The sequence below is a fragment of the Ammospiza nelsoni genome, chromosome 1 (genome assembly GCF_027579445.1).
Source record: "Ammospiza nelsoni isolate bAmmNel1 chromosome 1, bAmmNel1.pri, whole genome shotgun sequence".
NCBI classification, from domain to species: domain Eukaryota; kingdom Metazoa; phylum Chordata; class Aves; order Passeriformes; family Passerellidae; genus Ammospiza; species Ammospiza nelsoni.
The window spans coordinates 59,804,979-59,817,674 of NC_080633.1; the positions used below are offsets into that span (position 1 = coordinate 59,804,979).

Sequence of the window (12,696 nt, forward strand, 5' to 3'; positions counted from 1 at the left end):
ATGCAGCCAGGAATTGCTCCCAATTAAGAGCCCTGAACACCAGTCTGCAGAACAAATTCCAGTCCCTCTGATGCCAGAGGAAGCCTTCATGGTGTGAAGCCTCACATAACCACCAGGAGAGGCTGAGCTCAAAATCAGGCTTTTAGGGAAACACTAAATGCAGTACTAAACTGAGAAATATTTCAGTGACATTTACATTGAAGAATTAAAATCATGTGAAAGAGGATATTCACAATCTACGATCACAAAATGCTGAGACTCTCTAAAGCCTGGGCAGTATGCTGCTGCTGCTTCTGGTGGATAAAGAAAAGGTTGTGTATGCTGTGCGTTTTCCAGCCTTACAGGACTCAGCCTTTTGGTTCTAAATGAGTAGATATGAAATGGAGCCTTATATCTCATTCTAGACTACTTAAACTTGTCATGAAAAGACTTTTCAAAATTTCTATTTTTTTCTCTCTTTCATATGTAACCCTGATCAGCTTCCTTAATCCATATATATTTGCAAAGGTTTTTGCAGGCTTTAAAGTCATACTCAGAAAAGTCCTTCCTGAAACACCTTTGATGACTTTACAGTATATAATAACATTAAAAACTACTCCTCAGAATTTGAATAAATGACCTTGAAAAACACAACAGACAAGAACATGGCAATAAAATTATTCTAGGTACAGAACTTAAAACAAATCAACCTTATCTGAACCAGAACTAGTGTGACTAGAGTTGTTCCTGCCTTCTCATAGGCTGAATAGAGGAGACTTTCTTAAGGAATTGATATGACTTTCCCTTAAATAATGAACACAAGTTCAACTGAATGCAAGCCAGAAAAAACCCTAAAGCTTAGCTGGGAACTTAGAATGAATATATTATTGAGTACTGTCACAGAAACTGTCTGATTAAACGTAACAGGGTCATGATTTTACTGTGTGCTCCTCTACAGTGAAAGCCATCATATAAAGGATACCATTCAAAGTTAGCATACTCATGCACATCAATAGAAACCACAGACCAGCCTCTTGTGGCTTCACTGCCTGCTGAGGCCTGGCAGGTAAGGCTGGTCATTATTCTGAGCATGGAGGTAAGTTCAGAAATATATCAATATGCATTATTGCAATCAACAGGCATTAATGTACATCAGCGTGCATTACTGTAATCAAATTTAACAGCTCAACTGAACAACAAGCTCTGGCAATCTGAAAAGATGGCAAAAGGTCCACTAATGGTAACAAAGTGGTACTAAACCATCCATGGAGGCACACAGCAGGTCTCTGCCATCAAAGTATAACTGCAATTTCACTGCAAGAATCAGTCTTGATGGCCTACAACAATCTTCATTAACCAGGAGCACATTATAGTGATCTCCAAAAGCAATAATTTCTGATGTCAGAATTAGAAACTAAAATTTATGGGATGGTCTCCATCTCCTGGGAAATATCTGCTTTTTAAAGTAGCTGTTCCTTAACTTTGGAACATTATCAAAGGCAGTTTGTGAGGCAAGAGATTTAATTTGTGACAACCAAGCAAAAATTTCATCCTGACAGGTAAAAATAAAGTAGAATTCTAACCCATACAGACTTTAGTCTTGGGATAATGTTTGAAAAGCTCTAAAGAGGCTTGAGTTTCACTCAGAGTTTCGTTGAATTAATTCATATCGTGATTGCAGAGTCTCCATTGAGGATCTGGCTTCCTGGTTTTACCAGCTGAAAAAAATTGCACTGATAATCTGAAAGAAAACAACTATTTTCCTCACATCCATTACAATTTGTTCAGCATGGAGTACCAAGGATTCTCACACTTCACTCTGAGAAGTTCAAAAACCCCTCATCTTCCCTCAAGCTCAGTCTGTGAATTCAATGATTCACAGTGTTGACAATGCACTTTCTCTAGCAATTGTTTCCACCTCATTTCCAAAGCAAGATCCTGGTTCTTATTCTTAGAAACATATTAACGCCCACTCCTAACAAAAACCCCCAAAGTCCAAAACCAAACAAAACCTAGAGATTTTTTTCCATACACTGCAAAAGCCTGTCCATCATTATGATAACCACATTCAGACAGTAAGACAGGTTCCTGGATGACACTGCCTTACACCACTCGGGCAAACAACACAACCTAGACCCATTAATGGGAATCACATATTGGTCCCTTCAGTAATCTACATCATTTGTGTGTTTAAACCAGCACATTCCCATTCTTGTTGACTCTGAATGTGATGCTCTTATATTATTGCTCATGCAGTTCAGTGTTGCTTCAGCTGTAAACAAATACAGAGTTTAGCTGCGAATCAATTCCAGCTCAGGCCAGTAACAGCCCAGTAAGCCAAAGCCACCCGAACCAGGAATGTTGTACACAGCACAGAAACCAGGGCTCACAATCCATGTACAACCACAGCAAGGCAGGGACCAAAGGGGAAGAGAAGGAAAAAAGGAGAGACTCTGAAAGGATGCAATTGTTTACACCCTTGAAGTCACCAAAGTAAGCAGATCTGCACTAAGAGATACCTGTTTTCAGACAAATGGGTATCCAAGCAGTATATTTCCTTGACTTAAAGCTGGTTTGATGTGACAAACATTTAAAAGCAGTAGTATAGGTCCAGTTCTAACTTGAGAAATTATAACATGAGTGGAAATGAGGTCTATTTCAGGATTCAGTTCTGTTCAACATCCTGGACAGATAAAATACCAAAGTCTCAGAAATGTGCCAGACTTGAACAAGTTAGGTTTAGTTTTCAGGAGTACAGGCCTAGGCACAAAAAAATTCTCACAGCTGTGCCAAATCCCTGGAGGATGGTTTACCCTAAATCTAGTTTACTTCTCCTCCTTTCTCCTTAATCTGTCCAGTTTCTCTTTAAACATTTTAAAATCACAGATATCCTGTAACTCAGTGGAGCAAATGTGCACAAAATGATGATTTGAGGAATCCGGTTCACAGCCAACACACAACTGCTACACAGAACATCTAGGAAACTGGTCACATTGTCAGTCCATCCCAAAAATGTGTTTGACTAGAAATATTATAAGAAACCCCAACAAACATTGCAAGATGGCAAGAGATATATAATAAACAAATAAACATGTTTATAAATCCTCTCCACAGCTCCCAGAGGACCACGCTCAAATCCCAGGTGTACTAAACAAAACCAGTTTAGTAGTGGGCTTGGTAGTGTTATCAGTCAGACTTCATGATCTTAAAGGTCTTTCACTGTCAGAACCCAGGAAATTCCTCTGGTTGCCCTGGAGCACTGGAGGCCCTGGCAGAGACCTTGGCACAGAGCCCAAGACCCCTGTGCCTTTGATTTTGACCCATGGAGCAAATTACCACATTTATATGAAGAGTTACAAGTCAAGAAAATTTAGGTAGAATGACAGTGAATTTATCACAGGGTGAAAAAGTAGAATTTTGGGGTTTTTAGTATGGGGACTCAGAGTCCCAAGATGGAGGAATTTGGGCATGCTTTGTCCTTCTTTCTCCTTCTCCCTAGCCTCCAACTTCTGGATGATGTTGGCACTTTTGGATTGGTTTAAGGTAGAAACTCACTGTCTAGCATAGGTGATAGGTTAGTTATTGTAAATAATGCACACTTTGTTTTTAGTATAAAAGACAACACCGGCTCTTAGGGCGGTCAGTGTGTGCCTCTGTCTAACCTGCTGAACAGACCTTGGCAGGCCAGAGAAAGAATGTTACAGATAAGAAACAATAAACAACCTTGAGAGCGAAAACAGTAGAATCCTGACTCCTTCGACTGCTGGGCAGGGAAAACAGACTTGTATGTATCTAAGAGTCACTCTGACCAGCAGAAATCCTGAGATTTCACAACCTAAGTGATTCTATGATTCTGCTGTGTCTCAGCACCCTTTTCTCCCTAAGGAATGAGGAAATTCAAGCAGAGAAGGGTATCACCAGCATGGCCCCAACTGCTCCCATTCCCTAATGGGCATCCTGGCACTACTCTGCACACAGACAAAGATGGATCTTACCCATTACTCCCTGCCCAGTTGGTATCAGTCTATTTATTTTGTTCACAGAAGCATTTATATATGGCTGAGACAAACAGCTCTAACTCAATTGCCAAAAATCCCCCACAACATTAATATTTACGAAGTGCTTCTTGTGGGTACCATCTCCGTCTAAATATTATTTGTATCTTCAAGAAACACAAAGCTCTGAATAAGAAGATGAGAATAATCTCCTTAAACACCAACATGTGTAATTCTTCTTCTTGAAACAACACTGAAAGGATATATTTTTAATGCTTTATTTTTGTTTCATCTTGGTTGCTTTAATATTCCTAGAATCTTGAGTACACTTTTTCTTTTAAATGCTCATATCCTTTCTCATTTGTCAAACATTGATTTATCTCCTGCAACTTATGCAGAACTCTAATATAACACACTTTAGTTGGATCTCTTGTTTTCAACAAGCATTACAGATTCTACTGAGAGCTCTGAAAGACACTGGCTGACCAAGCACACAGCATGGAGAACCATTGTTTGTGCAAGTAGCCTACAAACATAGTGGTTTTACATTTATTTTGACCAATAGCTGGTATCACAGCTTACAGTCTTAATTATCCTTATTTTTAAAGTAGTTATTTAGAACCCTGAAAGAGAAGAAGAAAGAAATCATTTGGGACCTTTTTTACTCAGGAATAGGAATAGAATATAGTGGCTTAATTCAATTACAGTAATTTAAATTCCTTCTTTAGCTTTATGTCACCTAGAAAAAATACCACTAACCTCTGACTTGCTTTAAAGATTTAGATTTTATCACCAAATAGTGGTGAAATGGCAAATTTGTTGGTAGAACCTGAACAATTACCAAAGATGCCAGTTCATGTTAAGAAGCTGGGAGACTGCATACTTCTTATCTTAATTCCAGGGTGAAAAAACAAAGATTTTAAATATTTAATAAGAAGAAAAATGCTCCAGAAATTGCTGTTCATGCACCTAAGGTTAGTGAAAGCACTGGAAGTTTGAAGAGGTAAAGCACTCATCCTAAAGCACATCAGCATTCAGTAAACCATCACAGATGATTTTTGAATTGGCAAGGGCAGAAGGACAATATTAAGAAAGCAGGGTGACTCTAGCCCCTCTCTCATCTTAAATAGCATAGGGAGTGTCCATCCTCTCTGCTGGGAAGTCAGGGAAAGGCCACTGCTCTTTCATCAGGCACTATGACCAGCACCAGAGCATTCACAAACATTGTTTCTTACTCAGCTCACCATTTAACCACAGTGCAGAGAATCTGAATTAGCATTTGTATCTCAGTCCAGTGAAGAACAAAACTAAATGAAGAGCAAGGAAAAAGTCTCTCACAGGTAAAACACTACACAAGAGGAACAGAAGCAACAGACCCTGACCTTCCATGGGGCGAAACTGCATTGAAATGGAACATGCGTGTGGTGCAGAGGCAGCATACACCAGGGAAGCAGTACCAAGTAACTTAAAGTTGTCAGGTTTAACTAATTGGTTTTAAAAATGCCTGATGCAAATAAAGCACTGAAGTCCCTTGGCTGATTATGGCACCTCTTAGAATCTGATGAAGACATTCATCTGAGTAGGGAAACACACGAGTCAGGTAACTCTGATGTCTTAACTGAGCAAATAAGTTATTCCATGCAATTCAAGGCACACTGAGTATTTAAAGAGGTACTGCACCAGACCTGATAGGTTTCTTCATGTCTTCAGCAGAGCTGAAAAAACATTTGAAAAGAAATAATGTCAATCCTTATCACCTACATGCATCTGAAAGTTTCTGAACCCTCTACTGAAACCCATCTGTATCACAGGCTTAACACACTGGTCCTTGATTGCCCATGTAATTTTTAAAATAAGAGAAAAGCTCCTCAATCATTCAGACATTTAAAAGATTTGGAGTTTCCACTATCTCCAGTTTCCTGTTTCTTCTCTTAATACTATTTAAATTGAACATTTATTTTTTAGCATTCATTCAGTCTTAAAATGTTGCCTCTTTTTCTTTCTTGTGAACAATCTGAGGACAGAGGGTTCAAATCCATCTCAGTCTTTCCCCTAATCGCTCAAAAAAGCAATCAAATAGCCGTGTGCATGCAAGTTCACAAGCTAAAAGCTATGTCAAGCATTCAGAAGACAATACTCTGGAATAATTCCCCACTTGGGTACTCACCCTGTACCAAGAGTACCAGTGCACAATGTTAGCATAACTACAGCTAGAGCATCCTCACTTCCCACCAGCTTTTCTGGCTCTAGCTTCTCCAATTAGTCTGGTCTCACGCTGGAGAAGTCCAAGAGTTTCCACAGTGTCAAAAAATCCATCCAACACTGGCTTGATTAGTGATCCTGTCTGACTGCAGACAGTGCTGGGTTCAGTGCGAGGCACAATCTGATTACCTGGGGGTAACTTCTTACAGTGTCCTGAAATCACAGTCAGGCATTTAAAAGGATTTCTCCCAGAATCAAACACAATGACAAAGGGGAATATGAATATGACTATCACAGTCCTGTCTAAGTTCAGCAAAGAAATGCAATTCTAATGAAACTCTTCTCTAATCTGTTTTATCAACACGGAGCTACTATGGGGAAATTAAAGAAATAAACTCATGCATTTTAGGTTTTCAAAACCAAAGCCACATAAACAAAGCTGGGCTATATTAAGGGGGACCCTGACAATAGATCCAAGAACCAAAAGTTAGTCATACAAAGGGCTGTGTCACATTTAAAAACTGAGCTGAAACTTTTCTCTCCGTGCTGTTTTAAAGCCACTCCGTACTTCAGCCCGAAGTGAAGGCAAACATTTATTGACAGCTAATGCAGTGCTCCTGTGATGTATTATTAGGCACAAGCCCAGAGGCACAGGGCCAAGTGCTGTTCATCTCTTGGTGAGTGTCTCAGTGTCTCAGATATGCACTGCCTGAAAATATCCAGTGATATTGCTAATGTTTTTTAAAAGGCAGGAGTCTTGAGTTTTCACAGAAACTGATACACTGATTAACCCACCAAAATAAGAGTATAATTGAAGAAGCCCTACAACAGTTCACCCAGTTTCTAACCCCTGTTTCCACACATCAGGAGTGATGTACCAAAAAAATACTACCTTCCTTTGCCTTACCTCATTATTTACTTCAGCAGTGTCAAATCAGATCTTTCTTGCTTGGCTAGAAACTTTTCCAAAACAAGTGAAAACATCTATCAGCTTTTACCCAAGGGAAATGAACTGCTGAATATTCAATCATAGGTTTCCTTCCAAATGCTCTGCTTGTTTGTTTTAGAGAAACCTTACAAAGGACAAATAAAAGGTTTGAAAACCTCTGAGCAAAGCTGACTTCTTTCTCTGAAGGTCACCCTCAAGTCATTTCAGAACCGTGGAAATAGCCAGGGGAGGGATAAGCAGACTCAAAAGACAGCTTTTCTTCTCAATAAACTTTGGTGCTTCAGGCTGAACTTAAAAAATGCCCTCAGGTGGAGGTTTGCCACTTTTTATGGACCTATCCAATTTTACCCTGGGGAGAGAGATGCAGTAAGAAGTTCTTCTAGCAAAAGTATCTGCTGCACAAGTGCTTCAAAGAAAGGAGAGATTGCCTTTCCAAAAAGACTCCACTAGAAGTGATCAGGTTCGTCAAGGGTCTTATGGTCAGGTACTTTCTTCTTTGGGACAAACCTTAACCACTGTTTTCAGGGTCAGTGCCAAAACTGGAATATTCAAACCATACGGTATAGACCTGAATAAAGACAGCCCCTCCATATTCCTTCAGATTTACGGTATGATCATGCTAATAATATGCACTCAAATTGACAGTAATGCATTTACCAAACATTAACTATGCCTTGCCTATTCAGAGCAAATTTTGCCTAGGATCCAAACTGAAACTCATAATCACGTTAGCTAAACATATTATTTAGGAGATGTTGCAGCCTGACTAAAGACTCAATTTTTCATAAACCTTGAGAAAGACCCGGGAACCCAGCGGCAGCTCTGCCTAAGCAAAAACTACAGGATCTGGGGCCCCTGTGCAGCTCCATGCACGGGCACACCACCGTCATTCCAGTGACAGCTCCGCACACTCCGCTTCTGTAAGGAAAGCGAATCGCCGCCCGAAATCCCCAAGCAGGCAAGCGAGCAAAGCCGCGCTCCGGGGCAGTCCGGGCAGGGCAGCGGCCGTGCCCCGGCGCAGCTCCCGGCGCCGCCGCCCCCGCCCTGCCCCGGTACCTTCAGCGGCGGCCGCGGTGCGGGGCAGGGCCGGCCGCGCTCCTCTCCGCTCCGCTCCGCTCCTCTCCGCAGGGCAGGGCAGGGCAGGGCCGGCCGCGGGAGCGCCCAGCCCGGGGCAGGCGGCAAGGACGGGGCGGGGCGGCCGCGCTTCGCCGGCTCTGGCAGCGCCCCTCGCTCCGCACGGCCCGGGCAGGGACGGGACCCGGCAACTTCGCGCACGGTGCCGCCGGCCAAACAACCGGCGGAGCTGCCGCTACCCAGCGCCAGTCCCTCGCCCAGCGGGTGCCCCCGGCCGGCCCGCCCGCCCGCAGCCCCTCTCACCTCAGGCGGTGCCTCCTCCCGGCCGGGACCGGGGACGGCGCCGGCTGCTCCCCTCTCCATCGCCTCGCCCCGCTCCCGGCTCCCCGCTCGCTCCGGCTGGTGCGGCCCCGCTCGCCGCCGCCGCAGCCCCAGCGCCGGCCCCGGAGCGCCGCCTGCCGCCGGGGCACGGCCCCCCCGCCCCGGAGCGCCGCTGCCCCGGCCGCCTTGCGAGCCTCAGGGGGCTCCGTCCTGGCCGGGCAGCGGCGCTCATCTATCGTTCATGTCTTTAACCAGCGCCCCCTCCCCTCATCGGGGCAGCGCGGGCCCCGCTGTTGCCCAAGCACTCATCCCGAGCCCGACCGTGACGCGGTTTGAGGCGGCGATCGCGCTCTCCCGGGCGCAGACCTGTGCTGGCTGCGCTGCGCTCCCGGCTGAGTTCTCCGCTCCGCTCCGAGCCCGCGGGCGGCTCCGTGCAGCCGGCAGGTGAGCGCTGTCAGCGAGCCTGCGGGGCGGGCCAGGCGCTTCCCAAGGCGGGGAGAGCCCTTTCCCCGAGTTTCTACCCCTGCCCGGCGCAGCCGGAGCGGGGCCGGCAGCCCGCGGGGACGGCGCTCCGGCAGAGCGCGGCTGGGCTCCGACCCCGTCCCGAGCGGGTTCGTGTGTGCCGGGGCTGCCAGGAGCCCTCGGGGGGCAAAGTGGGGAGCGGCGTTCACAGATGGTCAGACGGAGACACCACTGCCCTGCTTGATGTCCCCGATCTGCGAGCGGGCGCTCGGGGAAAGGTTAGGCCTTTGGATGCCGGTGTGAGCGCTCAGGCTCTGCCCGCGCGTACACCGCATGTACACCGCCGCAGGATGCCGCTCACCGGGCAAACCAAAAGCACACTCGTAACCACGCTCGTAACTTTTATAGTTTTAGTAACGAGGATGCTCTACCCCGACTCCTCCCGCCCCCCCGCTAAACCTCGATCGGTACCAAGTTACAACCTATTTGTAGTTAGGATCCTTACAACCTATTTGTAAGGATCGAAATGCATTTCCTGAGGTGTCTCTTATCTCCTGTCAGCTTTTTTCAAAATGCCTCTGTAGCTAGTACCTGAATCCAGTTTTTTGTCAGTCTAAACACTTTTATTTTATTTTATTTTATCGTATTTTATCTTATTTTATTTTGATCCTGGCATTCATTAATTTTAATTTTTGGTGTATTTTAAAAAAATTTCCTTCCTTTCCTCTTGGGGAAAATTCTGGGTAGTTCTGGCATCTGTCATGATTTTTGCCTCTTAATATTGAAGCAAAGATTATATGTGTATTAATTAGTTGCTTTTCTCAGTTAGTGGATCAAGAGCAAGAATTTGTTAGGTCAAACTTGACAGAAACTGTCAGTCCCAGGCAGCCCCTTGTCTCTGCAAGGAGCCAACTCTGTCTCAGGGAGAGTAGGACATAGCTCTGCCTATAGTATCTGTAGCTGTTATGGAGATTCTCTTTGTACATGTATATGCATTTCATGGTTTTTAGTAATTATTGCTTACAACCACTACAAAACCGATAAAGTTTCATGGGAACAATTCATTGCTCTTAAAGTATTTGGTTTTCAAGATAGCAGTGAAGAATTGGCAATTAAGTACATTGCCTTCTAATTTCATTTCATATTCTGTTTGTCTTGCATTATGTAAAGACAAACAAGCAGGACCTTGCTCATGGCCTTCTCAGCTCCATTTCAGCACTGCTTCTTGCATGATCTCCATGAATCACTCCCCTCTGCTCTCCCACTGAAGTCTTGGAAGCGAGACAGGCGTCACAAAATCTGACCTTGTTCGTATCGGTGTGAAAGAACTATTTGAAACCACTTGTCTTTCTCATACAGCAAGACCTTTTTATTTTCATTTTTTTGCTGCTTGACAGCACAGATAGCCTGGAACATATTCCCCCTGGCATAAGATTTTTGTGCAGTTACTTTTCTGTGCCAGTTCTATTTATTTATTTAGCACGGATTTATCCCACCTGCTTATGGCTTGTATTTCCTCAAAATAATCTGTGTTGACAAAGACAGAGGTAGGTATTTCCTTTTTTCCCCCTCCCCTTCTAATGCCCAATAAGTAATTTGACAAGGCTATGGAGATTAGGATCTCACTTCTAAGAGGTTACCTTTCAGCTTACACTGGAGATTAGTTGTGCATCCTCAGAAGTGAAGAGTCAGCATGACTGGACAGATGTAATTCCACTTTTAATAATTCCAAAATATTAAACAGTATACCGTCTCCTCCACCCCCCAGTTCCACTAAGTTGCAGTTCCTTTACTTCACAGATGATAGTGATGAGTAAAATTGAAAATCAATAGCAGAATGTTATTTATGGGGTCCATGCCACTTACCATTTAAAATAATACAATTCCAGTTTTCTAAACAGATAGGGAAAAGGTTGCATGCAGCAGTTAATTGGTTTGGACAGGATCAAAACTGTGCAGTCTTGGCATTACTTCTGTTGAAAACTGGGTCTCTGGCTCCAGCCTTTTTCTCTCAGTGCTCTTGCTTTGGTGCTGCTTTGTGCTCCTATTCCTTGAAGGCCACGTCATGTGTGCTATTCCCGACTCACACAGCACCCACAGCTGCAGCAGGGAGGCTACAGGCACCATTCCAATCCTCCTGAAGACCCTCACATCTAGAAGTGTGCCACAAAAGGTAAATTGGCAGCTTTGTTTCATATCCATGCCTATAGAAGACTGGGACAGCAATCATTTCTTCTTACTCTTCCTCCTGGACTTGCTTGGAGTAAATAAAATTGAGTTTGGTTTACAGTCATGCCTTTCTACTGCAATTGAAAACACATTTGTATGGCTTTCTGTGAGGAGCTCTCTTTATACAGGTGTGTGGGTGCAGCCTCATCAGTCTTCCAGTTCAAAAATTTAATTTTTTACTTGGACCTGGTCCTGCTTCAAATGAAATTACCATCTGAAGTACCAAAAATTTCAGAGGAGTATGATTAAATGCTTTGCAGGTGTGTTTCCCCATTTCTTTCCAATCCATCCCATTAGTGTTGCTATTGCCATTCTGTTCCACAGATCGCAGCTTCAGTGGCAGTGACATGGCAAATGTAGAAGACAAAGCCTACCTCTGTTTAACTTTTTCAATTATTTTAAAATTTCTTAAATATGCTTAAATGTTTTTAGAAAGCATATTTAAGAAATTTTAAACTGTAATAAGCATTAAGCCACTTGCTTACACTGCTCAGCAAGACCAACTTTTGTAAAGCAAAAAAAGCAGATTTAAATGCAATACTTTAGGGGTTTTTTAAAATCTGAAATCTGAGTAAGGCTGGAATATTACCCCAGAGCTGTGAAAGGGGAAAGGATATACCTTTTCCTTTTGATTCACAACAGAATAACTCCTAGAATTGTGGGGTTGTTGTTGATTTGTTTTGATTATTTTAGCATCTCAGTTGTTGTATTGATGAATTTGGTTTAGGACTTGTGTCATCCAGAAGCTATTTTACAGGTCAATAAGATGCTTCATCTGAGTGTCAATAAGCCCTCTTCAAATATATTCAGCTTCTCAGGACTCATTTGGGATCAGCAGTCTTAGGGTTAAGAGTTTATGCATGTAAGTACATATGTTTTACAGATGGAGAACCTATTAAATTAGTTCACCATGGTTAAATTAGTTCACCAATGACCAAAGAAACAGTATATGGGCAGAGGCAGTAAGAATCTGCACTAAAGCTGGAATTTTATACTTTCACCCTGGTGTCCCACTCAGGCAAGTTGTTTTAGCTGCAAACTGGTACATGCCCATCTGCCTGGAAGGGACCAAGTAGGGAATTGGAAGCTTTTGCAGAGGATGTGCCTAAAAACGTGGCATCAGGCAGGAGGTGAATTCTATATGTTAGAAAGAGGATTCTACGTAAAAGAAGGTGTCACAAAAAGGGAAACAAAGGTGATAGTGGCCATGACAGCTGGGGTGTGTGTAGACTGTGGAAATGGTTATAGAAACTTGCTCCTTGGAGGTGGTGGCAGGAACAAAAGGAAGCCCCTGGAAGCATGACTCCCACTCTTCAGCTCTCATAGCAGACAGAAATCTCAGAGATGGATAAGTGAATATGTCTGTGAAGACTGTGTTGAACACTATTATTGTAATGCTTTTGATCGATTGTCACAAAGTGCTGCTGAGTTTTTGCAGGGAGAGAGAGGCAGATAGCAAAATTTTGGTACCTGTGATGGAGATAA

The 12,696-nt window shown here is 43.5% G+C and overlaps 1 protein-coding gene across 3 annotated transcripts in view; it reads right to left on the reverse strand.

Moving 5' to 3' along the window:
• KCNG2 (potassium voltage-gated channel modifier subfamily G member 2) overlaps nt 1–8,938 on the reverse strand; it is a 53,413-nt gene extending 44,475 nt beyond the window's left edge. Inside the window, exon 1 of one of the 3 annotated variants that reach the window (XM_059474885.1) lies at nt 8,887–8,938. The gene's annotated coding sequence lies outside the window, so the exon portion shown is untranslated. Of the gene's footprint in view, nt 1–8,181; nt 8,257–8,502; nt 8,603–8,886 lie in introns of those variants that run through there. The other 2 variants (XM_059474876.1, XM_059474871.1) reach the window with 2 other exon arrangements.
• Nucleotides 8,939–12,696: the final 3,758 nt, after the last annotated feature.